Raw genomic sequence first — 26,821 nt, forward strand, 5'->3', positions numbered from 1 at the left:
CCAAAATAGTCTCAATTCTTAAACTGTAGTCTTCTCGGCAATGTGCTCAGTGAAGTCACCAATTTGATGGGCTGCTTGTTTTCTAATATATATGAAAATAAGTAATTATGCAAAGATCCATGCAGGATCCTGGGCACTGGCCTTGGGACCCACCAGGCTTGGTACTGAGAAGGGAGGGAGGCCCATAGGCCTGGCCTCGGGGTCAGGTGACACAGGGTGGCCTCCCGACCTCCCTGCACCCAACCAGGGACCTTGGCCGGATCACGGGTGGATTGTGTAACCTGCCGAGCCCTCGTTCTCCACCTGCATGAAATGGAGCCAGCAAGCGTCTGTGTCAGCCTGGACAGGAGGAAGGAGAAATTGTCGGCCCTCAGCCAGCATCTCAGTCTCTAGCACTGAGGTTAAGGTGGGGTGAGGCTCAACCTTGCGGGAGCCCGGACACCAGGGCTTGGACTCCTCTTGGCCAAACTGCACGTGGCCCAGCGAGGCCATGAGATACGTTACAAACCACACATGGCAGAGCCTCTTGCTGGAGGCCCAGGGTGCCAGCCCCATGATGGCCAGGCCCGGCTGGACTGATGCTCAGAAGCTCAGGCCAAGCCTGCCCTCAGGGCGGTGTGGCCATCGGGGCAGACAGAGGACACGCCCGGCTCCGGCTCTGCCCCCAGGGAGGCTCCCTGTGCCATGGCCAAGCAACAGCCCCTGCTCTGGTGCGGGGTTCCCACTCCTCTGCTGCCCACTCCTCACCACTTTCAAATTCTGGTTCTCACAAAACCATTTTTAAACTGGGTTCTCACCAGGCTCATGGGATCTACAAAGAAAACCCCACTCCTCTTTTCTGAAGCTGCCTCCGACAGGTGGGAAACTGAGGCTGGGAGTCCGAGGACTGAATCTGGAGCAGATGGAACCACAGAGAATAGGGATCCCAGTCCTCCCCCTTGCATTTTCCAGCTGTGGTGACTGAGGCCCCCCCGGAAGGGGCACAGGGCCACCCCGACCCTGAGCCTTGCTGCGTCTCACTGCCTCACTCTCAGGAAACCACGTTCTGGGAGCTTTTCCACCTGGGTAATCCTGACCCCACCCAAAAGGGGCCCAGAGACTGCCGCTCCCTCCCCACAGGCCTGGTGGGGCTTGTGTTGCCCAGATAGGAACCAGCAGAGTTAAGGGGTCAGAGGGCAGAGCCTGGACCGTGCCAGCAGCATGCGCCCATCTACACTGCCTGTGAATTTGGCAAAGGGCACCGCCATCCGAGCTGGGCAGGCCTGGCCAGTGCCCCTCTCCTCCCAGCGCTGGCCCCAGGCCAACCTGATGATGCCCCAGGCCGGCCTTGTGTGCAGGTGAGAAGGGGCTGTGACTGGCATGAGGGTCACTGGCCCCTGGACACCTTGCCGCCCAGGGCTGGGTTGCCCTTCTGCCCCTCGGTCTTGCCAGGGCAGAGAAGAGTCCCTTCCAGCCCTGTTCACACTGCATCCAGTTCACAGGGTCCTGACAGCAGACCAAACATACTTTCATGAAAATGTGTTGTAAAAGAACATTCCCTGAGCCCACTGGCCCTCTGCCCGCTTCCACTTTGGGGTTCTGGGCAGACTTAGAAGCAAACTTCTCACCAATTACCAAGAGCAAAACAACTCCCACAGAGGAGACTGGTGCCAGGCCACGCAGGGATGAGCCCTTCCCGGAGTCTCCTCTCCCACTCTGGGAATCCCAGGCGCCCCTCACAGGCGCCACAGCCTCTGGCCTGCCCTCTGCCCCCTGCCCCCCACCCCCTGACCTTTGCCCCTGCCTCTGTTGCCTTTCCCTGCAGCAGCCCACACAGAGCCACCCTGAGATGACACCGAGCCCTGTCCCCATCCCATGGATCTGTCCCTGTGGCCGGCCGGGTGCCTTTCAACACCAAATGTCTGGGGACCCGGGTCCTGGATACAACCAGAAGCTGACAGGGCACGAAAGACCCTGCCCTCCCACTCACGTCTGGCTGCTGGGTTGGAGGGAAAAAGAGCAGGAGGATGGCGCTCGGGTGCAGGCTGCCCTGGGCTCACACCATGGCCCTGCGTGATCCCATCCCTCGGAACTGGGCCTTTCTGGAGCAGACTGGAAAATCCCTGAGCGGGAGGGGCCTTGCCAGCTGCTCAGGAAAATGTCTCTTCAGAGTTTAAAGGCGACTTCTCAATTCCTTCCCACCAGGCTTCTCGCTGGCAGAAATCTGGTATCATCCCAGGTCTTGCCCAGGACCCCCACAGAGCAGCAGGGGCCTTGGCAAGAAAGCAACAGCCCTGCCCCACTGTACACACCCCCCACAGGATGGGGGCGCATTCAGGAAAGGCGCCTTTGGAGGAAGTGGCCCCTGAGGACTGAGAAGGAGTTCATTCATATCCCTAGAGGAAGGAGAAGAAGTGCAAAGGCCCTGTGGTGGGAGTGGCAGCAGAGTGAGTAGAACATGTGTGATGGTGAGGCCAGGTGGGGGACCCTACAGAGGCATGGGTCCTGAAAAGGAGGACCTGGCCAGCTTGGGATGGGGTATTGGCTGTGGTCTAGGGGGAGCCACGGAGCACTCCAGGCAGGTGGTGACACAGCCAGGGTCTTGTCTTAGGAAGTTCACTCTGGTGGCCTTGGAGCATGGGGGACCTGGTAATGTCCCATGTGGATCCACAGTTCAGTATTCCCAGCACAGACCCCTAGGCTGCCATGACTGCCCCTGAGCCTTGGCAGGGGCTGTTGACTCCCAGGGTGCCACCTTCCTGCCACCCTCCTCTCTGAAGAAGCCATGGCTGAGCCTCGTGGGTCACTCCTTGACCCAGCCCCTCCTCTCCGGCTCTCTTCCCCTGCCAGGTTCCAACCATGGACAGAACCCTCTGAGACTGAGCCGGAACAAACCTCTCCTTTCAGCCGTGTGGCAGGACCAAGAGGTGACTCATGACCGAGAGTCCCAGAGCCTCTGCTCTGTTTTACCCTCCACTCCAGCAGCACAGCCCCATGGGGCCTCTTTAGCTTGTCCTCACTCTGTCCTGGAGTCGGCAGCAGCCAGGTGCCCCCGCTCCGCCAGGGTAGGGGGGGCCTCCCTGCCAGCAGCAGTGGCAGATCCTCCACTCTCTCCAAAGCCATGAGGGGCTCTGGCTTCTCCGTGGGAAGGCACCTCCCTCCCTCCTCACTGGGCAGGCTGTAAGCGCAGACCTTTGGGAAAGACCTCAGCTGAACAGAGATTCCTCCCCAGTGCCCAACTCCCGTCACCGTGGGAGTGATGAGGCCCAGCCCCCACCCCAACCTGGGCTTCTCGGCCAGGAGTCCCAGCTGTGGTGTCATCTGAGGGTGCCCTGCCCATCGCCCAATGGGTGTCCATCAACAGCCCCCCAGGCCCAGCTGCACCCTGGAGCTGCTTCTGGAGAAACAGACAGAGCATGCCAGGGGCAGTCTGACCAACCAGCCTCAAAAAGAGGACTTGGGACGAGATCCCCACCCCAGCTGGCCAGGAGGACCCTATGCAGGGACCAAGCAGGGGACAGGGAGCCCCCTCTGAAGGGAGCAGGAAGCATCAGAGAACATGGGGAGCTGGGCCTGAAGGGAGGAGGATCCCAGTGGCCACCCAGTGGTCAGTAGAGACTGAGTGGCAAGGCCATGAGGCCACCTGGCCACCTCAGGAGTTCGTCACATGGGCAGCTGTGCTCGGAGTGGAAAACTCGCAATCCAGGTATGAGGCAGCCTTGGCCAGGAAGGCCAAGACTCGACATGTGCAATTGTCCACTGGTCAGCTCTCTGTCCCTGGGACACAACACTGACACCCACGATTTAAAGGGGGAGAGGTTCACTTCGGCTCATGGTGTCAAAGGACTCAGTCCATGGTAGAAAGGCCACAGGCAGGAGTGACCTCGTGGAAGTACAAGGTGGAAGGGGCTGGTGGAGGGAAGCTGCTCGCAGGGAGCAGAGAGACAGGGCAGACAGGGGAGGAGAGGAATTCACCTTTCCAGGCCACTCCCCAGTGACACCTTCAGCCAGCCCCAGCTGCTAATGCAGCTACTAACTCAAGCACGAGTGTAGTGCCCCAGAGCCCAGTTACCTTCCGCAAGTGGACTTTGGGGAGACTGTAGGCGGAAACCATAGCACTGGGGCCGCTGCACTCCACAACCTCAGATCCTCCCACTCCACTGAACTCTCAGACCTGCCAACCCAGTCCACTTGTCCTGCAGAAGAGCAGGTGCCCCAGCTGGAAGAAGCTGTGCAGGAGGCTTCCTACTCCAGGAGGGCAGCTCCCCTCAGGATGCGCCCCACCTCCTCCTAGCCCCTAAGTTGATACGCCCGTGAAATCACAGCATAGCTTACAGCACCACGATGCATCGGGGCAGACTCTGTGGCCCAGGCCCGGATCCTGAAGGTGTGGGGACGGGAAGCTGTGAAAGGGAGCCCTTGAGGAGAGCTTTCCTAGGTGCGGATGCTATGCCCTGGCAAGGCCCACAGTGAGCACTGACACTGGCAGGCTGGCACGTGAAGACCTGGGAAGGGAGGGCAGACACCGGGACTGTGCTGACTGCCAGGAAGGGCAGAGTCACGGGCTTAGCAGTGCAGGTGTGGGACAGCAGGACAGCAAGGAGGGTCAGAGCGGCCAGCTGACAGCTTTCTGTCACCGGGACACAACACTGACACCCACAACTTGTGCTGCGGCAGTGGGCCTGCCCACCACTGCTCAGGGGCAAGGAATTGGAGACTGGGAGTCAGGAAGCAGGAGGCTTGGCATGGGGTAGGCCAGGGACAGGCACGCACATGGGCCTGGGTACTGCACACACCCCAGGCTGGTGAGTAAAGCCTTGTGGACAGCAGCCAGCCTTGGTTCATGACATCCAGCTGCTGACACTGGGGAGTGTCCTGCACCTGCACAGGGACACTTCTGTCCTGCAGGTCCCAGCGCAGGTGAGACTATGCATGTCATGGACCCGAGGGCTGCAGCCCAGAGCTGGGTGAGTGGGGGGATGAGAGGCCCCCAGCCTCCATCCAGGTTCACAGGTGGCAACAGTTCCTTCTCAGGAGCTCCTCCACCCATCAGGCATTTGCATGCCCACACAGGGGCCTGGCACCCACTGGGCCCATCAGAGAATGGCAGGACGGTCTCCTGGGGGTGCAGCAGACCCTTCTCCAAGTCCTTAGTACCCAGGACAGGCCCAGGTATGGAGGGGAGACCTACAGAAGAATGCAGAAGGTCTGTTTCCCCATCTGTGGCCTGGGGTCCTTGGAGAGTGGGATATTCTAGGAAACACAGGGTCTGACCCACCGGGGCTGCTGCGGGCTGCAGGGACACCCTCCAGGGCCTCCGTGACACTGACCCTAGAGACACATGCGGTGGGGATGGGCCTCTCCACTCACTGGAGCAGAAAGGCAACTGTCAGTGCTCTGTGGAGCCAGGCAGTTCCTTGGCCAATTTGGGGGCATGGAGCACAGACATTCCTGCTGCTGATGAGGGCTTCCAAGGAGGCATGTCCCCAGGGACCCTGGCTTCTTGCTCAGGCAGCAGTTTGGGGAAAGGAACGTTCCAGAGGCCTCCTTGTCAGGGGCACTGGGTGGAAGCCCCGATGGAGCCAGGATGAGCAGGGATGGCCCAAAGTCACAGCTAGAAAATGGAGGGACTGGGAAGCAAACTGGGACCAGATCAGCCAGTGACAACGTTCCCTCTGGGGCTGCCCAGCGTGGCCCAGGACAGGGTCCTCCAGGGCCTGCTCTGCCTGGCTGGTCCTTCCAAGCCCTGCCAGGCCAGAATCCCTCCTAATGCCCATGCCCTGGGTGTGATAAGGCACAGACCACGTGTCTGCACCCAGCTTTGTTTCTGCTGGTAAACGGCTTTGTAGACTCTGAGTTTCTATCCTCTGCCTCAGGATCCCCATCTCTGCCCCAGGGCAGGTGCACCAGGGACTTTATGTAAACCATCTCCCTTTGTTTCACAGAGCTGATGACAAAACCCAGGGCCTGGTGCATGCCTGGCAAGCCTTCTGCCATCCAGCGCCTCCTCCAGCTCCTAAGTCCTCTTGCTTTGTTCTCACTATCAAGACATGGCCACTGCACCCATTTGACAGATGACAGCAGAGAGGTGCAGTACCTGCAGGGTGGGGCTTGAACCAGCCATCTGCCCACCTGGGCTTCTTCCTCCTGCCTAGCTCTAGCTGGCAGGGTTGGGGGTCCTGGCCATCCCTGCCTGGGCCACCAGCAGCCATGCTGTCCCAAAATGGCCCGGACCGAAGGGCTTAGCTGCAGTTACTCAACAGCTATAAGGATGAGCTGTTTGCGGTGGCCGCTGGCCAAGCCTGCAGCTGACTGCCCACCTCGGGAGATATCTGGAGGGGTGTGCCCACACCCAGGCGCCCAGCACCACAGGCCCGAGCCCTGACCGCCTTCCTCCCTCTCCTGCTGCCCACTGCTCTCCACACCCAGCAGAGCTCGTGGTCCCTCATTCCCTCTACTCCGTGCCCCTGTGCTGAGGACCTGGCTTCCTGTCCCACCCAAGCGATGCTGGGCAGCTCCCCTCCCTACATGTCTGGGTCTCTGCAGTGCTTTCACAGAGCCTCAGGGTTTCCATCTGTGCAGTGGGCGCAGCTCTGGGGCCCGGCACGTGACCCTGTGTGGCTGAAGAGGTGGTGGACGCAAAGCCCAGGCTCATGCTTCGGGGAAGCTCCACTAACTGAGTTTTCCTCATCTCTGTGGCTATTTTCTCCCTGCCAGAGTGGGCGGCATCTCCTCTTGCCAGAGCTCTGTCTGCACCAATCAGTTTTCTCCCTCCCCTCCCACTCCCTGGGCTTTGCCCCCAACACCCAGGGCTTCAGTCCACGTCCACTCCCTGGGCTGCAAACAAAAGACCCCAGGCAAGGTATGACTTCAACATAGAGGGGTTGGTTCCATAGCCCTCAGCCAGCCCCCAGGACTTCCCTTGGCTATGTCCTCATTGTTGCAAGAGTGCTGCTGCAGCTCCAAACATCAACCCCAATGTTCAAAGGCAGGAAGCAGGAAGAGGACCAGGGAGGGCCTCCCTCCCACAGCTTCCCTCATCAGGAGGGACAGTCTTCACCCATGCATCTTGCTGGCCAGAACTGGTCCTCTGGCCCCTCTGAGCTGCACAGTATGGAAAAGGAGCCCCCTCGCGGGGTGAGTGCTACCACTTCTGCCTGGCCACTAGGGGCCTCAGAGACCTGGCCGTCCCCTCCTCCCCATGCCAAGGACTGTGGCTCCTGCCCCCTGCTGCTGAGGCCACCCTGTGTCACCCGCCCCATGCACACCCCTGCTCTACACTGGTCTCAGTCCTCCTCCTGCCTGGCTCCAGCAGGGGCTGCACATACCTGCATCCCACCAGTGGTCCTGCCAGGTTGGCCGAGGCCTGATACCGTGCAGGGCCCAGCTCCGAGTACACGCTCCCCTCCCTGGGTCCCCACAGGGTACCCTGCAGGCAGGACAGGGCTGAGTGAAGGTGGCCATCACCCCGCGGGGCTGTGCCCTGTGTCCGCTGAGCACACTCCATGTGTCTTCCTCCCTCAGAGACCAGAGACCCTGAGGGGGACCCAGAGAGAGCCAGAAGTGTCTAAGGTGGCCCAGGGTGACCCTGGTGAAGAAGTTCTGGACTTTGGGGAAGAGCTAGCTGAGTCTCAGTTTCCCCTTTAGGAAGCCGCCATCAGGGCTTGCTGGGAGCAGAGGGTTGGTCCTTCAGAAAGGACATCGGGGCCCGGTGCCCTGTGATGGAGACAAGACCAGGCCCTCCACCCTGGCCCATGTGCCCCAGGCCCACCTCCCTGGCCAGGGCTCTGTGTGCTGAGGCAGGAGAGCCTTGCACAGAGCCATTCGAAAGCAGATGAAGGTCAGTGGAGATGAGTTCTGGGCACCCCTGCCCCCATGGCCCCCCACACCCATGCCCAACTCCTGGGGTCCCAGGGCTAGTGGGGAAGGAGGCTGAGGGCTCCAGAGGCTACCAGTTTCTCAGGTCATGGCTTCTGGGCACTTCCCAGTGCAGGGCAGCCAGGGCCTCGGGCTGCCTCCACGGGCAGTAGAGGCCAGAGGCGTGGCTGGGAAGGCCCCAGGCAGCAGGGCTGGGGTGGTGACAGGCAGCCCAGCACCCAGGCCCAGGACAGGACACTGTGTTTTGATTATTTCCAGCCTCCTGACCCCCAAGTAGCGATTTAATGTTCCTGTTTACTCCTAGGGTAGAACAGAAGGCGGGACAGCTAAGCTGGCCTCCTGGCATCACCCCCAAACTTGGGGTAAGAAAGCGGCCAGAGCCTCTGGGGACACCAGCCCAGAATGCAGAGATGAGGCTAGGAGACCTGCCACCGTGGCCGTGAGGCTGAGGATGGAGAGCACAGTGCCCCGGCTCCCCTTGCCTGGCTTCAACTTGCCCTCCTGGTGGTGATGGGACCTTGGCTGGCCAGTCCCTCGGATCTGGGCACTGAGGGACAGCTGGGTGTTGGGGCCAGCAGCCCGTGGCTGACCAGGGGGGAAGCCGGGAGCCACAAGCCTGGCTCCACACTGCTGCAGTTTGGGCTCGTGAGATGCTCATGGACCCTGAGGGCCCTGCCTGGCATCCCAGGACTGCATCCCCACAGGGCCAGGTGAGGGGCAGCAGCTCCGTAAGGCAGGAACAGCACGGGTTTGGTTGTGGTTTTTCCCAAACTAGCACAGCAAAAGCTCTACTGCTCAGCCTCACTCCCCACCCCCAATGTTGTTTTCTTTTGTTTTTAATAAAGCAACACGAGTTGGCACCGACCTGCTGCTGGCACCAACATGAGATGCCAGTGTGACTTCCGCACTCCCGTCCCCCCTCACAGGGTCTGTTCCTGCATCAAGAAGCACCCCACCCCATCCCCACTCCACAGACACCCACAAGAGGGAGGGTGAGGCAGGAGCCCCAGCCCTGGCCACCTGCACAAGGATTGTGGTGTGTGCAGGCCTGGGTGGAGACTCAGGGACATGGCTCTGGCTCACCAGCGTCTGTGCCACCAAAGGCCCCTAAGGAAGGAGCCCCAAGCCCGCCCTGTGGCCCTGAGCATCACAAAGCCAGGAAAGGAAGTCATTGAGCTCTGGATGGCAGAGAGCCCAGCGTCCACCCAACACTTGTATGACCTCTGCCTCGGTTTCCCTATCTCTGGCTCCAGAGGTAGCCCAAGGAGCCCACAAGTGCTGTCACCTCCCAAAGGGTGCAGGGTGGGAGACCCTGAAGCCAGTGGGACACCCTGCCTTGTGCAGCCTGCTCCCCAGGCTTCCGCTGACAGCAGCATGGCTTTGGCAGCCTTCTTGGCCTCTCGACCCTCACGTCAGCACTGAGCAGGCTTCTGTTCAGACCAACAGGGCTCGGGGGAGGCTGGAAAGCTGGGGGCTACTCAAGGGACACCTGCCCTCCGCCCCAAAGCCCGGGCCTGTTCCTCTGAGAGAGACCTCAGCCCGGCCTGAGACCCCACTGCAGGCCACTCCAGGCTGAGGAAGGGGGGACCTCGCAGAGCGGGACAGTCACAGCAGTGTGAGTCCCACTTCCCAGAGTGGCTCTTAGAGGGAGAACGTCGTCCAAATCTCAACCAAAGCCACCTGCAACTACCAGAGAGGCGGGGCCTGGAAGGAAGGGATGCGACACTGTGGTCTGGGGAGAGGCCCACAGGTGCCCAGCCACGCACAGCCAGGACATCATCCCTGGGGCCAGCCTGGTCCCCAGCCCCTCATCCCAGGGATGAGGGAGGTGGCACAGGCGGGGGCTGGGGACTTCACAGAGCTCAGTGGGACACCCAGCAGAGAGTCTCAGAAGCCAGGAATCGGAAAGGGTGGGGCTCCAGGTAGGAGGTGCCCCAGAAGGGAGGGCACCATTGCTTCCTGAAGAAGGCCTTAGGCCCACATCCCTACGCACCTGGTCCACGCATACACCCACAGCACACGCCGCCTCAGCCAGGCCCTCGGCCATGCCCTGAACCATGCGGGTCGGCCATGCCAGGCGGCCTGGCCACGCAAGAGATCATTTCCCAAAATTCTCAGGGTCCTGTCAGCAGCAGCTCAGCCCCAGTCTCCCAGAGTCCTGCATTCCCCCAAACTGCACTCCCAGCTGGTCCTGCCCGAGGTGTGGGGTTAAAAGAATTCACGGCAGCTAGGAAGCCCCTGGCAGGCAGATCCTGGGGGAGCCTGGGGGAGCAGGCAGCATGGGCCAGCGAGCGCCCAGGAGGGACCAGTGGCAGCTCTCAGGCACAGCTGCACCGTGGCTCAAGACTAGCTGGTGCGGCCCTCCCCACTCCACCCTTGTGTCTGATGCCCACCACCCCCGGCAGCAGAATGCTGGAGGGGAGATGAGGGGAGAGTTGCGCGCTCATTTGCTGCCCCAAGGGGTGCTCACAGCCCCTTCCCAGTCATGGCTGTGCTTGGGAGAGCCCAGCCCTGGGAACACTGACCCACAGCCTGTTCACAGCCTCTGCGACATGGGCTGGGCTCCTGCAGCGGGCAGGGCTATTCCCAGTGGGCCATGCATCCTGCAGGGTCTAAGGATTATCCACGTGTGGCCAGCAGTCACAGTGGCAGGGCCACCAGCTGGCAAGCTGCCCAGACCTGTCTGGAAGCCCTGCCAGCCTCAGAGTCCTTTGTGCAAAGGCAGGCACCGGGGAGACCTCACAGGTCAGCAGGGTCTGGGACCAGGGAGGCGCCACAGAAGGCAACAGTGCAGAAGGGGGCCTGTGTCCACCTGACTGTGCAGTGTCATACATGGATGGAGAGGACAGAGGAGGTGACGGGTGGGCACAGGGAGATCCCAGTACACTGGGCACCATCCAGTGCCTGCCAGAGCAGCACCATCCTGTGGGTACAAGGCCTCAATTCCGTTTTACAGAGTGGCACACAGAAGCCCAGAGAGACCAAGGTTTCCCAACGCCATGCAGGCAGGAGCCAACCCAGGAGCCAGCAGGGTGCTCGCAGGAACACACTGTAGTCGTCCAGCCCTGGCCACTTTGTCCAGCCTGTCAGACCCAGCTCTCACAAGCATCAGCCCAGGCTGGTGACCCAGGCATTGCCAGCCCATGGGGCTCCTCCGCAGGATTCACAGAAAGGCTGGCCTGCTGCAGTCTGCGGTGCTGGCAGGAGAGCAAGGTGGGGCTGCCTCCCATATGTTCGCTCACTCCAGGCCTTTGCAGGCACAGTTGCCCCCAGAACCCACGCCAGGTGTCGTAGCTGCAGCTGCTGGTGCTTGCTGCACAACAGGCCCTCGGCCTTCTAAGCCCTGTGAGATTCTGCTTTCCCAGGGTGAGATTTGTGTCCTTGGCTGAAGAGTAAGTGATGTGCAGCCAAGATGCAGCCCTGTCTTGCTCCCCTGGACAGACAAGTGTATCCCAAAACACTTAGAGCAGGAAGGGTCTCCCTTCATCCTGAAACAAATCGTGCTGCAGATGAGTTTGGGAAGGGACTGTGACTTGCTATGTGGCCTTCAGACCTCAAGAACCCTCCCTCCTCTCTCTCCAGCCCTGGCCCATCGTGCTGGAGATGCTGCCCTGAAAAGCCCTGTCCAGGTACCCAGCAGGAGCCAGCCTAGCCTAGCTGGGGCTCCAGCCTTGTTCCATCATTGATTGTGAGGTCCCTGCACATCACTGGACTTCTGTCACCCCTTCTATAGCATGAGAGGTCCAAGACATTTTCATGTCTAATACTCTGCACTATTCAACCTAGAACAGGCACACAGGTCCTGTCTTGTGATTGCTGCACTCACGGCAGACATCACTAATCGATCACCAATCTTCCCCCACCAAGTTCCTATTACATAGCAGAGTCCTCAACACAGTGCACAGGTAACCATCTGATCGAAACTGATCAATTGGATAACATCTCTTTACTATCTCTGAAGCAGGGAAGAAGCAGATCTGCAAGTAGACCTTTAGGAGGAAGCCTCATACTCCAGCTCCTCACTTTCCAGTGGAAGTTACCATGAATGAAGATCTCAGACTCACACTGGCTGTACTGTGCCCCTGACTGTCTCCCCACCAGACTAAGAGTCCCTTGACCTTAACCCCAAAACCCAATCAATGTGAGTGTGACTCCCTGTGCTGCCTGTATTATTCATGCTCCCCTTTGGTCAGTCAACATTCTGTTGTGTTTGTCTCTAAAGCCACTGAGCCTCTGACTCCAATGCAATACCCAGAATAGAGGAAAGGGTCCTCCAGGGAGTGAGTGCCTTTCTCACCACTTATCATAGGCACAACTGGGTCTAAAAGCCAGCCATGCCGATAGTAGGTGTCAACGGGGGACTGCTTCAGGAGGGCCCTGCAAGGCTCTCTTGCATCAAGCAGGTCTCCCTGGGGGCCTGACAAAGCCCAGAGAGCTGCACACAGTGTGGGAGAGCTGCAGAACTTTGCCTCTCTCACCTTCTCTCCTGAGCCTTCCCGCTGTCACTTGTATACAGCAGATCCAGAGACCCCAGGGGGGACAAGACCAAAGTGCAGGTTCCACTGTCCCTCCAGGGTGGCCCCGGTCCTCCCGCAGCCACAATGAGTCCCCAAAGTCCACTGCAGGAGCCCGGGTGTCCTGTGCGTGGCCTGGGCTGGGGACTGAAACAGATGCTGACCCAGGGTGGACAGCTCTGTGACACTCAGTCCTCACCCTCGAAGGCAGGCAGGTGGTGAGCTGGACTGAGGCTCCTCACCCACCCCCTGCCAACTTGTACTTAATTATAATGATAAGCGATGGCAGGTATCCACAGCCACGTTGCAGAACATGACAAACACTCTGTATCTCCGAGCTAATCACAGGCTCCCACTCCCTGCATCCCTGCACAGCAGGTGAAGGTTATGCAAGGCCAAACGGCCCCTCACCTGGCCCAGGCTGGACTCACGGCCACCAGAGGATGGACCTGCATGCTCGCCCAGCCTGGCTCCCTCACACCCGGCCTCTGCTCCTCCAGCAACCTCTGAAGGAGCTGTGCCAAGAACCAGGACCCCATGGGCTGGGGATGTAGCTTAGTGGTTCCACTGACTGCCTTGCAAGTGCAAGGTCCTGAGTTCAATCTCCGGTACCAAAAAAAACAAAACAGGACCCCAGCCACACCACCACCCAGCCGAGCCAGGAGAGCCAGGGAGGCCTGAGAACAGGAGGCCTACAGGGTAGGGGCACCCCCAATGGTGGAAAAGGGCAGAGCTCAGTAAAAGGAGGTTACGCAGGTGGGGTGGGAGGGCAGCACCGTGGTAACCCTGGGGAGAGGACCGAGAAAGGGAGGCCTTCAGTGCCAGCTCACCCTCCTATGCTCCAGGTCCTGCTGGGACCTTCCTCTGGCAAACCCTGCACACTGGGGTGAGGAACACAGGGCCGGCAGGGGCTACACCTTCTTGCCTTGCCATGGGGAGGATCCAGGGTGGTGACTGGCTGCCTCCAAGGGCCCAGGACAGCACACCTTTACTGTCCACGTGCCTGAGCTCCAGGGTAGAACGCTCAGGAGGGTATTGTAAGGGAAGAAGCCGAAAGAGCAGGAGGCTGAGCCCGGAACCAAGAGGGTCCAGGGGAGTGTGCAGGCTTGGTGGCAGGAAGGTGTGGCTTCCAGCTTCCCCTCCAGCCTGGGGAGACCAGGGTCCGAGGTAGGAACACAGGGACAGAGTTCACTCCAGAGGATCCCCAACCCCCATGACTATGTGAAGAAGGGCTTGGGACACCCCTTAGGTTCACTGGGAGGAAGGGGCAGGATCCAGGGGCCAAGGGCAAGCGCAGGGTTCCTGGGTTTGGGGAGACATTCAGGGCACCGCTGTTCATACACAGGGCCTTCGGGTGTGACCAAGTTCGGGTGTGCCATGGGAGAGCTGCAGGGGTTAGGCAGGGTCTAGGGAGCCTACAGGGATTCAGACACAAGGGTGACCTGCAGGGTGGGGAGGGCATGGCCAGAAGAAGGGCTGTCCTGTCACCAGCTGGAAAAGAAACTGGGGTGTGGGGGCTGCAGTGGCAGGGGAGGCTCGGAAGCACTGCCTTGGCCAGGGCAGCGGGCAGCAGCACACCCAGGTCCTGGCATCACCAGCCCACCGCACAGACCATGGCACAGGTGGGGGCTGGGGCTCAGAGAGAGAGGCACAGGTGGCAGCCACCCTGTCTTAGTCACTTTCTCATCTCCAGGACACAGGACCCAACTCCAGCGCCTTCGGGAGGAGGGTGGATTTGGGCTCCTCCTCCCCTTGGTAGCCAGTGGCTCCGAGGCAGGACAGCAGGGCACAGGGGCACGGGGGCAGGGGCAGAGCTGCACACATGGTGGGCAGACCCTGCTGTAACTCTGCCGGCCTGAGGGACCCGGGGTCAGAAGGCGGGGTCAGCTGGGGTGGCAGCAGGGACCACTGCTGTGCATCACTGTGGCCACGAGGCCCAGGGGTCTCTGTCCCATGTGTGGGCGGTGGGGAGAGGAGGCTGGGCTGCCTCCAGAAGGTGCGGGGCTGCCGGGCGGATCTGGGGGTGCGGGGTGATTCCGGGTGCGCGGCAGCCGCACGTGAGCCTGTGCGTGGGAGGAGGGGAGGATGTGGGTGGGCGGGAGCTAATTAGCAGAGCTGGTCTCCATGCGGGCCTGGATGGCTGCCCGCGTCTGGCAGCCTCATCTCTGCCGACACCAACCCCCCAGTCTTTCTGTGCCCCCCCATCTGCCCAGCACCCTTAGCAGCCAGCAGGGTAGGCCATGCAGGGTCCCCAGCACCACTCCAGGCTGGTCTCGACCACCCAGACGGCCTGAGGGGAGCGTGGCTTCTCTCCAAGTTTCCCACATTCTGGACCCCACAGGACCAGGGCCAGCCGCCCATCCATCAGAATCCACATACACCGCTCAGGGCCTGGAAAGGGCACGGGTCTCAGAGCAGGTGGAAAGGGCCAGTTCTCCAGTCCACCCATCCACCCACAGGCTCTGCTTGTGCTCTTCCTGGGTGCCCAAGCCCCTGGGCAGCCTGGGGCAGTAGCTGGGCTAGCTCCTCCTCCATCTTCATCTGGGCTGCCAGGTCTCCTAACCTGGAGGAGGAAGAGGGAGAGGAAGAGCTACCCCAGCCTGGCGGGCGCGCCCACTGGCCTGGGGGACAGAGCAGGGCTCAGTGCTGCAAGCAGCAGGGAATGACGGATGGTCTTGACTCTGCTCCCATTTGTCCTGCATGAGGCCCTGTGACCCCAGGAGAGACCCAGGCCACTCTGGGACCTGGGAAAGGGCTCATGCTACCTCCCTTGACCCTTCCATCCCTTTCACCCGCTCTACTGAATATCAGTTCAATAACTGCTGCAGACAAGAAGCCGATCTCTTCTCGGCCTTTTGGCTAAGATCAAGTGAAGACAAGAAGCCGAGAGGCCTCCCCTCCCTCTGTCATTGCTCTGCCCCTGCCCATCTGTGCCCCACACCTAGCTCCCCGATCCAGGGTCCCAGCCAGCCATGGATTTTCTCAGCCCTGTAGAAAGCCCTACTTGGGGCCAGAGCGTCCCCAAGCGCACCACTGACCCTCAGTCTCGTGACCCCTCATCCACACAGCCACCTGCAGTCATCCTACAGGTCATGTGCAGATGAGGCAGGCAGCAGCCAAGAGAGGATACAGGAAGTGCACACCGCACCCTCCAGGCTATCCCCAACCCACCACAGGGCTAAGGGAACCCAGGGGCTCAGCCATGGCCACAGGTGTAGCGCAGAAGCACTAGGCTTGGAATACAGCTCTCCCGCTCCATAGTGTGCTGTCCTGGAAGCCAGTGGGCACCAAAAGCCCTGGCCCCTCCATCTGTGAGGTCAAACCCAACCCACAGGCTGGGAAGGGGTGCTGGAGGTATAGGCAAGGAAAGAGAGTCAAGAGAAAGGGGAGAGGGCCTGGGCGGAACAGGCAGTAACAGACATAGGCCTGAAGGAGGAGGCTGGAGGCTCAGAACCAAACATAGGTGACAAGATGGGTGCAGCATCCAGGAGAAATGTCAGGGGCATCAAGGTGAGCCTGACATCAGGAGCACCAGCAGGCTCCCCTGGGGTGCAGGCCTCTGAGTTTTCCCAGTCAATGTTCTCTGAAGGAATTTCAAAGTCAGACGCAACCACTGCCTTACCGCAGCAAGTGTGGGAGAGGAAGCAAAGTGGTCAGAAGGAAGAAGAGTCCCCTGCGATTCCTCTCCAGGCAACACAGGCAGAGAGGCTCTGCTTCGACATCTGGGAACACTACTAAGAGGACTGGGCCCTTTCCTGCCTTGTGCCTGGGACACAGCTGGGCCGGAAGAGTGGCCAGAAGAGACAGCCGCCAGGCCGGCCTCTGGAGTCCAAGCTCCCACCCACCCCACAGCAAACATCCACTAAGTGGCTACTGTGTGCCGGACCATGGTGCGGGGGTGACTCCTGGTGGGGGCGGGTGGAGCAGTGGGGATGCTGAGGGTCCCTGAAAGGGGCACTAACCCCACTCACTGGCACTGCATGGCAAACCTTCCAAAGGCAGGGCCAAGCCCAGGTCCCTAAGATGGGTGTGTCCTGGCTCTCTGTAGGCTCTGATGCCACCACAAGCACCCTGTGAGAGGGCACAGAGGAGGAAGAGGAGGCAGAGCAGGGATTGACCACGAAATCTCCAGCCAGGGGCCGCGGTCAGCTCAGAGAGGGAGAGGGAGAAGGGGCTGCCCCAACCCCACACTGTGAGCCAGGGACAAGGGCTGCAGACATCAGGCCTCTGATGATGAGGGAATGCCTCGCATAGTGGTACGCAAAATGGAGGGTGGATAGATAGACAAGCAGAAGGATAGATGGAAGGACGGATGGATGGATGGATGGACAGATGGATGGAGGATAGATGGACAGATGGATAGATGGAAGATGGATGGATGAACAGATGGACAGATGGATGGATGGATGGAAGATTGGATGGATGGAAGGACAGATGGATGGAGGATGGATAGATGGACAGAGGACAAATGGACAGACAAATAGATGGAAGGATGGATGGATGGATGGGATAATTTGTTGCAGCCACCATATTTGCCCAAGCTACCCAGAGTAGCAGAACCGTGGGCTGTCTCTGGGCAGACGGAGAGACAGTGATGGAGCCAGGCCACACTGAAGTCAGCAGAGAGCTGTGAGGTGGCCCACAGAGCCCCAGGAGTCAGTGGTGGAGAGAACGGAGCCAATGCTTCAGTTCAAGACCAAAAGCAAGGAATGCCAGTGTCACAGCTGGAAAATAGTCCTAGGGGACTCACTCCCTCTGGGCCTTCTTGTCCTCTGTGGCTCACTGGATGAGGCCTATCCTGGGCGGCTGCCCAGGCCAGCACCCCCACTCTGAACCCCACCCTGAGCACTGGCACCCACACACCTGGAACAGCTTTGGGCCCAGATCGGCACCCTATGCCCAAGTCAGGGGGACGCATGACAAGAGGCAGGCAACAGTGCAAGGAGACCAGTGAGCCCTGTGTTGGCTTGGTCCTGAGGGCAGCAGAGCCGCAGGAAAGGGGTGCAGGCAGGTCCCGGTGCAGGCATCGGGGGTCACAGGCCCCGCCCTGCAGGTGTCACCCACAGTGCCAAGCCTCCCCATCTCTGCCCACCCTGGACAGGCGGGACGGGGCCAGCTTGGTTACAAGTCCCTGCACTGGGCCCTGGGGGACCAATGTCAGCCACCGCCCCAGTCAAGTTCCACCCCCACTGGAGGGGACCAGCCAGGTGGGGGCCGGGGCAGCAGCGTTCTTCCTCCTGCAGGGACCCTGCCTCACCTCAGCGGTAATAAGCTAATTTTCCCTTCTAAACAGGGCACAATCAAACTCAGCTCCACAGCCTCATTTCCAGGCAACTTTACTCATTGTTATTTTTATTCCAAGAATTCCTTGGCATTTTCCAGGAGCACTGAAGTGTTTCATAGCTGCCTGAGTAACAATATGCCCTCTTTTGAGAAAACAGAGGGGCGAGACCCTCAGCTAAGAGCCCAGTGGAAGATAGAGAGGCACCTGGCTGTGGTGTCACACACCCAGGCAGGGGACAGAGGACAGAGAGGGCAGCTCGAGAGGGCATGGGATCGCTGCCCAGGCCACACGTGGCAGGCACAGGGGCTCCCAGGCAAGCAGGTTAGATGGGCAGAGGTGGTAGCCAGGCTGAGTGGCAGGATCAGCTAGCCACCGGGTCCATCAGCACAGGGTGGGGTGCTGGGAACGTGGGGTGCGCAATGGGCCTGTGGGGTTCAAGACCTGCAGGGAAGAGAGAGGCTGGGCAAGAGCAGGGCCCCTCCACATGCCGTTCCACAGCCCCGCATCCCCTGGCAGCGCCTCTGCCACCTGTGTGGGAAAGAGGCTCGCGTGCCGGGCACTGTCAGCCCCGCAGCCCACGCGGTCAGAGGAGAGTGAGCAGGAGCCGGCCTGCGTCCCTCCTCCATGGTACTGAAGTCATTAAACGGCTCTTTTTATAAGAGTCATTTGACATTCAGGAAGTCTTTTGATGCCTTTCAAAAGAAAGCTTTTAATAAGTGTTTCTAATCCTTTTCTCTTACAAACAGGAAGCTGCACTGCGCCAGCCCTGAACACCAGAAGGTCCACATTTGGCTAACGAGGCCAAAACCCTGGCTCCCTGGGCCATTAAGCCCCCAGCCTGGGCCATGGTTGCTGGTCAGGTGGAAGTGCTGGGCACAGACCATACCCAAGCCATCTGTGCCACTCCATGGGTCCCCACGGGCCCCTCTTGGGCCATGAGTCCCCAAAGAGCCCCTACCACCCTGGAGCCTTTGCTGCCTGGATGGAAGCCTCAGGCCCAGGCTGGGGTCTGCTCGTCTCCTACTCTTCCTGCCTCTCACTCCCAAACCTCAAAGCTCCATGGTTCCCTGACCACTCTGCACCTCCACTGTGTCACAGCAAACTCCTCGTTCCTCGGTGCCCTTCCTTTATGGGAGCGCCCCTTGGGGGGTGGAAGGGGACCCTGCAGGGGCAGGGCCTGGAAGTCCACCAGAGCAAGTGGGGAGGAAGGCATCACCCCTGACAACAGGGACACAGCGAGCACACCAACCCAGTCTTGGGCAATCCTCACCACAGAGGAGCCGGGGGCATAGAGTGGGGGTCCAAGCCCAAAGGCCCAGTGGCTCACAGTGCCTTTGGCAGAGAGTGGCATGCCATGTGGTCTGCCCGGGATGCTCTGATGGAGATGCCTGGGAGAGGCTGGGCTAGGGAAGGGCAGCAGAAGGGGTGGCTGTGAGGGCCCGAGTCCCACCCTGGGGCTCAGGCAGGCAGCCAGGCCAAGTGAGCAGGGCCCCAAATCCAGGGCCAAGGCCATTGCCCCAAGCAGGAGAAGGGAAGAGAAGGAACCAGAGTGGGAGACAGTGAGCACCCAGTCTAGGCCAAAGACGGAGGGCCCAGCTTGACTTGGACAGGCCCCAGGCCTAAGAAGAGCCAGGCAGCAAAGCACAGGGCAGGGTGCATAGCTGGGACCACACCCAGAGCCCCCAGCCCCTCCAGGCTCTGCAGGCTTGGTCCTACCTCACTCACGCATGCGCACCAACTGAAAGCAGAATCTAAGACCCAGAAAGGTGAAGAAAGCCATCCACCATGGTGATTCAGGCCAGAGTGACCACTGGGCAAGCAGCATGGAAAACATCTCCACTCTTCACCTCCCTTGCTTTTTTTTTGAGACATCTCTCTTAACTCCTAAATTTCCAGGCTGGCTGGGCTCAAGTCATTTGAAATTTCAAGTCATTTGAAATCCTCCTGCCTCAGCTTCCCAGAGTGCTGAGTTTCCAATGTGCCATTCACTTCCCATTCTCTTGTTTAAAGACAAGAAAGCAGAGGCTCAGAGACTTGCAGGGCCTTCCCCTAAGTCGTACAGCAGCTCAATTCCATAGCAGTGCTATGGCCACTCACTGTTCAGGAAGCCAAAGCCTCAGAAGCCCCTGGGAAGGGCCCGGTGGGCTGAGAAACCCCGCAGGGGCTTCACTTCCGGCTTTACTCCACCCCACCTGCACCCCCAGCAGCAGCCACCCTTGATCCTGGTCCTGCAGCCTCAGGGCACCAAGCAGCAATTCCTGGAAAGGCTGCCTCAGAATCGAAGACTCCACAGCCAGCACTGCTGCATCCTGCCGAGGTCAGGCCGGCAGCTCCAGGCCCTTCTGGGATCACTCCAATTTCCAGGAAAAATGCAAAACATTTGAAGAACAAATGGTGAATTCCTCACAAACCCTTCTCCTGAGCCTAGAAAGGGGGTCAGCTGGTGGAGAGGCCACAGCCTCCTGGAGCCAACAGCCTGCAGCCATGACAGTCCCGGGGCCGGGGCCAGGTGGACACCTGCAGGGAGCTGCAGGACTCTGGGTTCTGCACCGCTGGCCACCATCACCCACACCCTTTCCTCCTGTGTGCCTGCCGCCTCCACTGACCTGGAGGCTGGGCTGGCAGCTGTCGATGGCTCCTTCCGGGGTTGACCTCTGAGATCCTGGACTTTCATCCCCAGCGTGACAAGTGATTCAAGGACATACACAGGTCTGTCTCGAACACAGCGCTTGCAAGGCCTGGTGGAGCAGCTGCTAGGTTAGCACCAGCCAGGCCTAGGGCCTCCCCAGGCAAGCCAGAGGGTGACCAGAGCAGCCTGGCCAAGGCCAGGAGCTGCAGCCCTGCAGTGTGGCTTGCGGTGCCAAGAGGACCGTCCCTCTGCAGCGCCAGAGAGGGGCAGGCGTCCACAGGCTGCCTGCTCCTCCTGCCCAGCCTAGGATCACAGCCCCGCCCCACCCAAGTGCCAGCCAAGCCGACTGCTCCAGAGGGACCAACAAGGCCTTCTCAGGATGGGCACAGACTGGGCACAGGCAGCCCTTGTGGGGGACACTGGATCTCCTAGAAGAGGGGTGGTGGAGCCCAGAGCCTGGCCCCAGGGGGAACTGGCCATGCAGAGGGTCTTCCACCGCAAGGACCAGGAACGGCCAGGGCTTGGAGACAGTGGGAGGATGAGGAGAGGGGCAGGGACCATGTGTCCAAGGCCACCTCATCCCACAGACCTCAAGGCCATGGGCAGGAAGGACAGCTGGGCACACAGAGCTGGAGGCTGAGATCCAGGTTGGCTGTTCCTCCCAAAATGCCACCCTGCCATGCAGCAGCCAGGGGCTCTGTGGGAACAGGCAGTGGTTGGGCACCAGTCAGCTGACTGAGGACCCCTGTACTCTTGGGCACAGCACCTGCCTCCACACCCCCAGCCAGGTAGTTCCAAGGTCAGCCAGGGGCACCTGGAAACTGCTGTTCTGTGTGCACAGTTACTTAGACAAATGTACGTATCCAGCATAGCTGACTTCTGCTTTCAGAGTCTGTCACCCTGGTCACAAGCATTTAAGCTTAAAAAGTACAGTGATTTTAAAACACAATTATTAGTTAAATAATAAAACTGATGATAAAAAGATATAACATAAAAGCATGCTGTCAGGGCCTGCTGACCTGTACTTCTTGACCAGTCCCCTCGCATCCTACATCACTGTTACCTTGGATCTTGTCTCTGTGGCCAACCCAGCAGTAACCACACAACTCTCAAGGGAAGATATTCAAGGTAGTACGAACAGCAAGTACAAAGGTCCTGAGGTAGGAATAAGATGGGTTCCTGCCTCTTGGGGCTTGGTCTTCTGGAAAATGCTGACCAGCAGCAGGGCTGGGGCAGACAGTTCAGGGCCACCATCCTCAACTGCCCTGCCATGTGGTGGCCCCAAAAGCATTTGTTCACACGGTGAAGCCATCCCCATCCTCAGAGGCCAAGGCCTTATGCTCTGCATGTCCAGCCCCACCTGGCAAGAGGGATCTCTGTGCACTTGGATGGGTGCTGCTGGGAGCTAGGGCTGCTGGTGGGGGGAGTGACCACATGGGCCTTGGCAGGGCAGGGGCAAAGGCGTGGCTAGTGCCACCTGCCACTTCACCCATCCTCCTCTGGGGCAGCCCTCGGGGAGAACTCCAAGCCAACACCCTCCTGGGACCCCTCAGCTTTCTGCTGCTCAGCAGCAGGAGCCCTGGGGCTCAGGGCACCCCTGAGAGTGGGGACTCTGCCAGCCCACACCCTCAGCAGGTCCTTGAGGTTCACAGAGCAGCACAGTACAGTGGGGGAGCCCAGGGGAAAAAGCTGAGACAGGCCACCTTCCCAGGGGAGCAGTGGAACCAGCATGAGAGGAGCCGATGGAGGGATTCAGAGGCTCCCAGGGTGCAGGACATGGGCCCCCAGCACGAGGGTGGCACAGGTCGGCACCTACGCTGAGGCCTCTGTGGACATCATTCCCCGCTGGACCCTGGGCCCTCCAGCCCCGGTCTTTGACATTTCTTGCACCCACAGTTGGCCGTGGGATCCCTGATCAGTCCCGCTGACCATGCCAGCTGCAGGACCTGCCTCCAGTACCCACTGCCTGCTGTGGGCCCACCATCCGCTTCCCGGTCAGCAGCACCCTGTCACTGGGGAGGGGCCGGAGCCTAGGAACACAGAATGGGCTGCATCCCCTCCCCTAGCCTGGCCACCTCTGAGACTCAGACTCCCCGTGAAGGCACTCATGTGTCCCCTCACCCAGCTCCCAGTGCCCCAAGGGCAGGCCTGGGGCCTGCTGGTGTCCCGAGGTGAGGACACGGGGTAGGTGGTGGGCCAGGATGTGAGAGCGGAGGGGGCACAAAGAGGAGGGACACCGGGGCTGGTGTGCTGAGCAAGTGGGGTCATGCCACTGGGCACCCCAAAAAGCCCACTGAAGGAGGGAGCAGAGCGCTGGTCCACTGGCTGAGGATTCCGCTACTGGGACCACCAAGGGGGCTTCTGGAGTCCTCAGGAGCCCAGCAGCCCCATTCCATCTCAGTCCACTTCTGTAGGGGCCCAGTCACCACAGAGCAGAAAGAAATGAGCACGGGGGAGAAGACACCGCTGGAGTAACGGACCCACCAGGGCCAGCATCCCCCAGAAGATGCAAAAGCCAGGCATGGCAGGCAAAGGCAGGACGGCAGCCCGAGGAGCCCAGTCGCACCTGTCACCCATGGAGGTCTTCATGCTCCACCTCACTGTGGAAAGGCTCATGACCCACAGGCGAAGTCTCCCCAGGATGCTGTGCAGGTGACACAGGCAGGGCCATGTCCAGAGGTTTGGGCCAGGTGGTCTGCAGCAGGCTTGAGCGTCCTCAAGGGTCTGCGTGTCAAAACCAGGCCTCCTGTGAGATCTGTGGATGTCATCCAACTGTGGCCAGTGCCACCTCGGGGACTTGGTCAGCAACGTCACCCCAGGTGCGGCCCCTCAAGCCTGCACCCCAGAACCAAGTGAACCTCTTTGTGGCTCACCCAGCACTGTGCCATTAGCCATAGCAGCTGGAGTAGCTCACCAAGTTGTCAGGTCACGGCAACCGCAAGGAAACGGCAGCTGCAGGTGGGGAAGGCCATCTAAAAGGGCATGGCCACCAACTGCCCAGTCCCCTCTGAACCCCTCTGTGTACTGATGAAGCTACAAAACCCAGGTCAGGGGCAGAGGGGGATCCCAGAGCTTCTGCCACCCCACCCCTCAGCCCAGTGCTGAGTTCTCTGCCCGTCCTGGTGCTGGACCCCCTGAGCAGGGGCTCCCAACTGTCCCCTGGCAGTTCGCTGCCCCAGCAGGTGTGACCAGGGGAAGCTTCAGCCAGGGCAGCTCTGAGGGGTGGCCAGGGTAGGCAGAGGGGCATCAGCCCGAGGGGCTCCGGGGCCCCTCCCCTCTGCAGCCTCCTGTTGGAAGACATGGAGGTCTGCTGCACTCCCTAGACAGCTGGGGTGCAAGAAAGGGGAAGCCAGGAAGGAAGTGGCCTCACTCTCCCTCTCGCCAAGGATGCCTCCCTCCTCTGTGGGGACCACAGTCACCTGCAAGTCTCACCGGAATATTGTGCTCTCTTACAATTCACCCCACCCAGCCTCTGCTGGGCGATTCTGTAGCCCATCAACTTCTCTGTCCAAATCTGGGTTTTCATCTTGTTTTCCTGTCTGCTTCTCAGTTCTGGGGACTGAACCCAGGGCCTTTACACTGAACTGCACTCCAGACACGCACGCACGCACACACACACACACACACACACACACATGCACGCACACATGCACACACACATGCACAGCCCTTGGGAGGGTTTTTTGTTGGTGGTGGTGGTGTTTTGCTTTTTTGTTTTGTTTTGTTTTGTTTTTTGAGACAGGATCTAAGTCACTAAGCTGCCCAAGCTAGACTCAAATTGGGGATCTTCCTGCCTCAGCCTCTCACAGTATTGGGATGACAAAAGCAGATGCCACCACATCTGGCTGAGGACTTTCAAAGAAAAATCTCATTTCCTAGTGCCCTGGGCTTGGAAAATTGCTTTCCTTTTTCTTTTCAAAGGAGGGCTAGTTCTCAGAGAAATCCACCTTCTGGTCTTATGCGTCTGGGGCTGGACCAGCAATGTCACCTGTCACCCTGCCACTGCAAGGAAGGCCTAGAATTTGAATCTTTGTGTGGTGCAGTGTGAATCTGGGTTTCTTTTACACCAGGAAGAAGCAGGGAACAGATACTGGGCAGCTAGAATCTGCCCCTGAGACATAATGCCCAACCTCTCCCAGGGGCCACAGCCTGGGGACAAATCCACTGCACACCACAGGGAGGAAGAGTCTGATGGTCTGGGCGTGGCACTGAGGACTGCGCTGACCCCTGAGGGACGGGCAGGGAAGGTGGAGGTGACAGGAGCAGTGTGGAGAGGAGGACTCGGGATCAAGTCCTGGCTGAGTCACCACAGCCCGGGGCCTGGGGCTGCCGCACAGTTTATGGGGTCTAAAAGCTGTGGGCAACACTGAACAGAGCAGCCTCTGTCGTGGAACACTGAACAGAGCAGCCTCTGTCGTGGGAGTCTGGAGAAGGGAATCGAGAGCCTCACGGCCCAGGCAGCGGCCACGGAGAAACAGCCAAACAGGAGCCTGCACCCCTCCAGCCAGGGAGGGGACTTCCAGGGAGACGGCCCTGCGGCTGTGCCAATGCATGTGGGATGCATGAGGCCAACAGGTGGCTGAGGGGACACAGGGCTCAGCCAAAGCAACTCACACCGGGCACCGACAGCCCCCAGGCACTCGGACCACCCCCAGAGCAGACTGTGTGGCCCACACCTGCCTGCAAGGAGGAGGCCCTGGCCCTTCTGAAGACACCAGAGCCCAGAGTACCCTGGCCACTTCCCCGAGGCCACACAGCAAGGTCTGGTGCATCATCTGCATCTCCTGACACTGCCATCCTGAAGAGGAACAAGGACAAAGGATGCCCATCCACAGCCCCCTCCAGGGTGCAGGCAGAGCTACCCACTGAACAGAAAAGGAGACTGAGCCTGAGGAGGTAAGGCTGTGTGTCCCAGTCACACAGCCAGCCCACGATGGCAGGACTTGAACCCAGGCCTTCCTCGCCTCTGCCAGATTCCCACTGGTCCCTCGGAGCCCCTCCCCCTGCTGTTTTCCTGGCTCCCTCTCTGGGAAGAGAACATGCTGGAGTCTCTGTTTCCCTGGGAGAAATCCATTTTCAGAATCTGGAGGTGTTGAAATGTGTTCTTTTTTCCTCTCCAAAGAGCCCTTCTTGAGGACAGAGGTGCCCCCAGGATCCCGCCAAGGCCACCGGGCCCATGGGTGAAGCCTGCCACGGAGGACTGGCCCAGCAGAAGCCATGGGATAGGGTCTTCAGCAGTGGCCGTATCCAGGGACAAGGGCCGCTGTCGGCTCCGGGAGCTGGGAGCTCGGAACATGCTGGGCCCTGACCTGAAATGACCCTCGCCCTCCCTACCCAGCTGCCTGAGATCTCAGCACAGGAGACAGGCCACTGCTGCCTGGCCCAGGCTGCAGGACAGCCAGGCACAGAAGTCCACTACCGCACAGCCAGGAGCCGGAGGTCCCTGTGAGCACCTCCTAACACAAGCCGGTGGGTGCTGCTGCTCTGGACAGAGGGGGGATGAGGGAGGAGCTGGGGGTGGAGAGGGAGCCGGGAGAGGGAAGGCAAGTGGGAGGAAGAGGCCCCAGCCCATCCACCCCACTTCCTGGTCTCCCTGCAGCTCCCTGAGGGGCTCCCCAAGGGGCAGCGCCCTCCTGGCCCAGCTTTGCTGCAGCCCCCGCACCCCACCCACAGACAGCCCCTCCCAGCCCAGACCCAGGCCAGGCCAACCTGTCCCCAAGAGAGGCTTCTGCCCTAGGCCACAGTCAGGCAGCAGTCGGTCAGGAGACAGCTGGTCTTTGGGGTGTTACAGGCCCCGCCCACCACCATGGCACTGGACAACAGGCACTGTGCCCTGCCCACCCTGGAGGGATGGCGCTGGGGCCTCCCCACACCTCCTAGTACTGGTGTGCAGGTGGGTTCAGTCCACTGGCTCTCCTGGCCACACCTCACCGCCTCCAGGAGAAGGGTCCCCCACCCTGGTGGACCTGGGCCCTGTCTCCATGGCAACAGGAGTCCCCGGAAGATCCAGGGACACCAAGGGTGGGCTGGGCTAGAGAGAGAGGCTGGCAGTGCCAAATCCCTACCTCAGCTCAGGGCACACAGGTGACACCACAGTCACATGACCCACCTCTGGGAGCCTCATTCAGCCTGACCCCTACCTCCACCTCACAGGACCCCTCCCAGCCCCTCACCCACCCCGTGGGAACCTGACACACCCAGCTGTTCCACTCTGGGTCTCACCATGCCACAGTTATGCCAGGTCCCTGTAGGCAGGGCTTTGTACTCAGCCACCGGCATGGTCACCTTGTGCTACTGACAATGGATCAGAACCACCTCCTGGAAGGGTCATCCCTGGCTCTCAAGCCCCAGCTCCTCCTGACTCCTCAATCAGTGCTCTGAGGGCCTCATCCAGACACATCCATGCCAGCATGGGATTCCAGCACCCCCTGGCCCAGTGCTGAGCCCCCAGGACAGTGGCTGTCTGGTCTTCAGAAGAGTGAAAGCACTCTGGCTGCTGGACGGACAGAGGGGTAGGCGGCAGTACCGACATACAGG

The 26,821-nt window shown here is 60.2% G+C and overlaps 1 long non-coding RNA gene across 1 annotated transcript; it reads right to left on the minus strand.

The window, feature by feature from the left end:
• Positions 1–17,862: 17,862 nt before the first annotated feature.
• LOC104850346 lies at positions 17,863–22,914 on the minus strand. Its single transcript, XR_776940.1, has 3 exons — positions 22,851–22,914; positions 20,262–20,393; positions 17,863–18,096 (listed from the first exon to the last, which is right to left on the minus strand). It is a non-coding gene; the product is annotated as an uncharacterized LOC104850346 (long non-coding RNA).
• Positions 22,915–26,821: the final 3,907 nt, after the last annotated feature.

The sequence above is a fragment of the Fukomys damarensis genome, unplaced genomic scaffold (genome assembly GCF_012274545.1).
Source record: "Fukomys damarensis isolate Sample0158 unplaced genomic scaffold, DMR_v1.0_HiC HiC_scaffold_21, whole genome shotgun sequence".
In the NCBI taxonomy this organism is placed as follows: domain Eukaryota; kingdom Metazoa; phylum Chordata; class Mammalia; order Rodentia; family Bathyergidae; genus Fukomys; species Fukomys damarensis.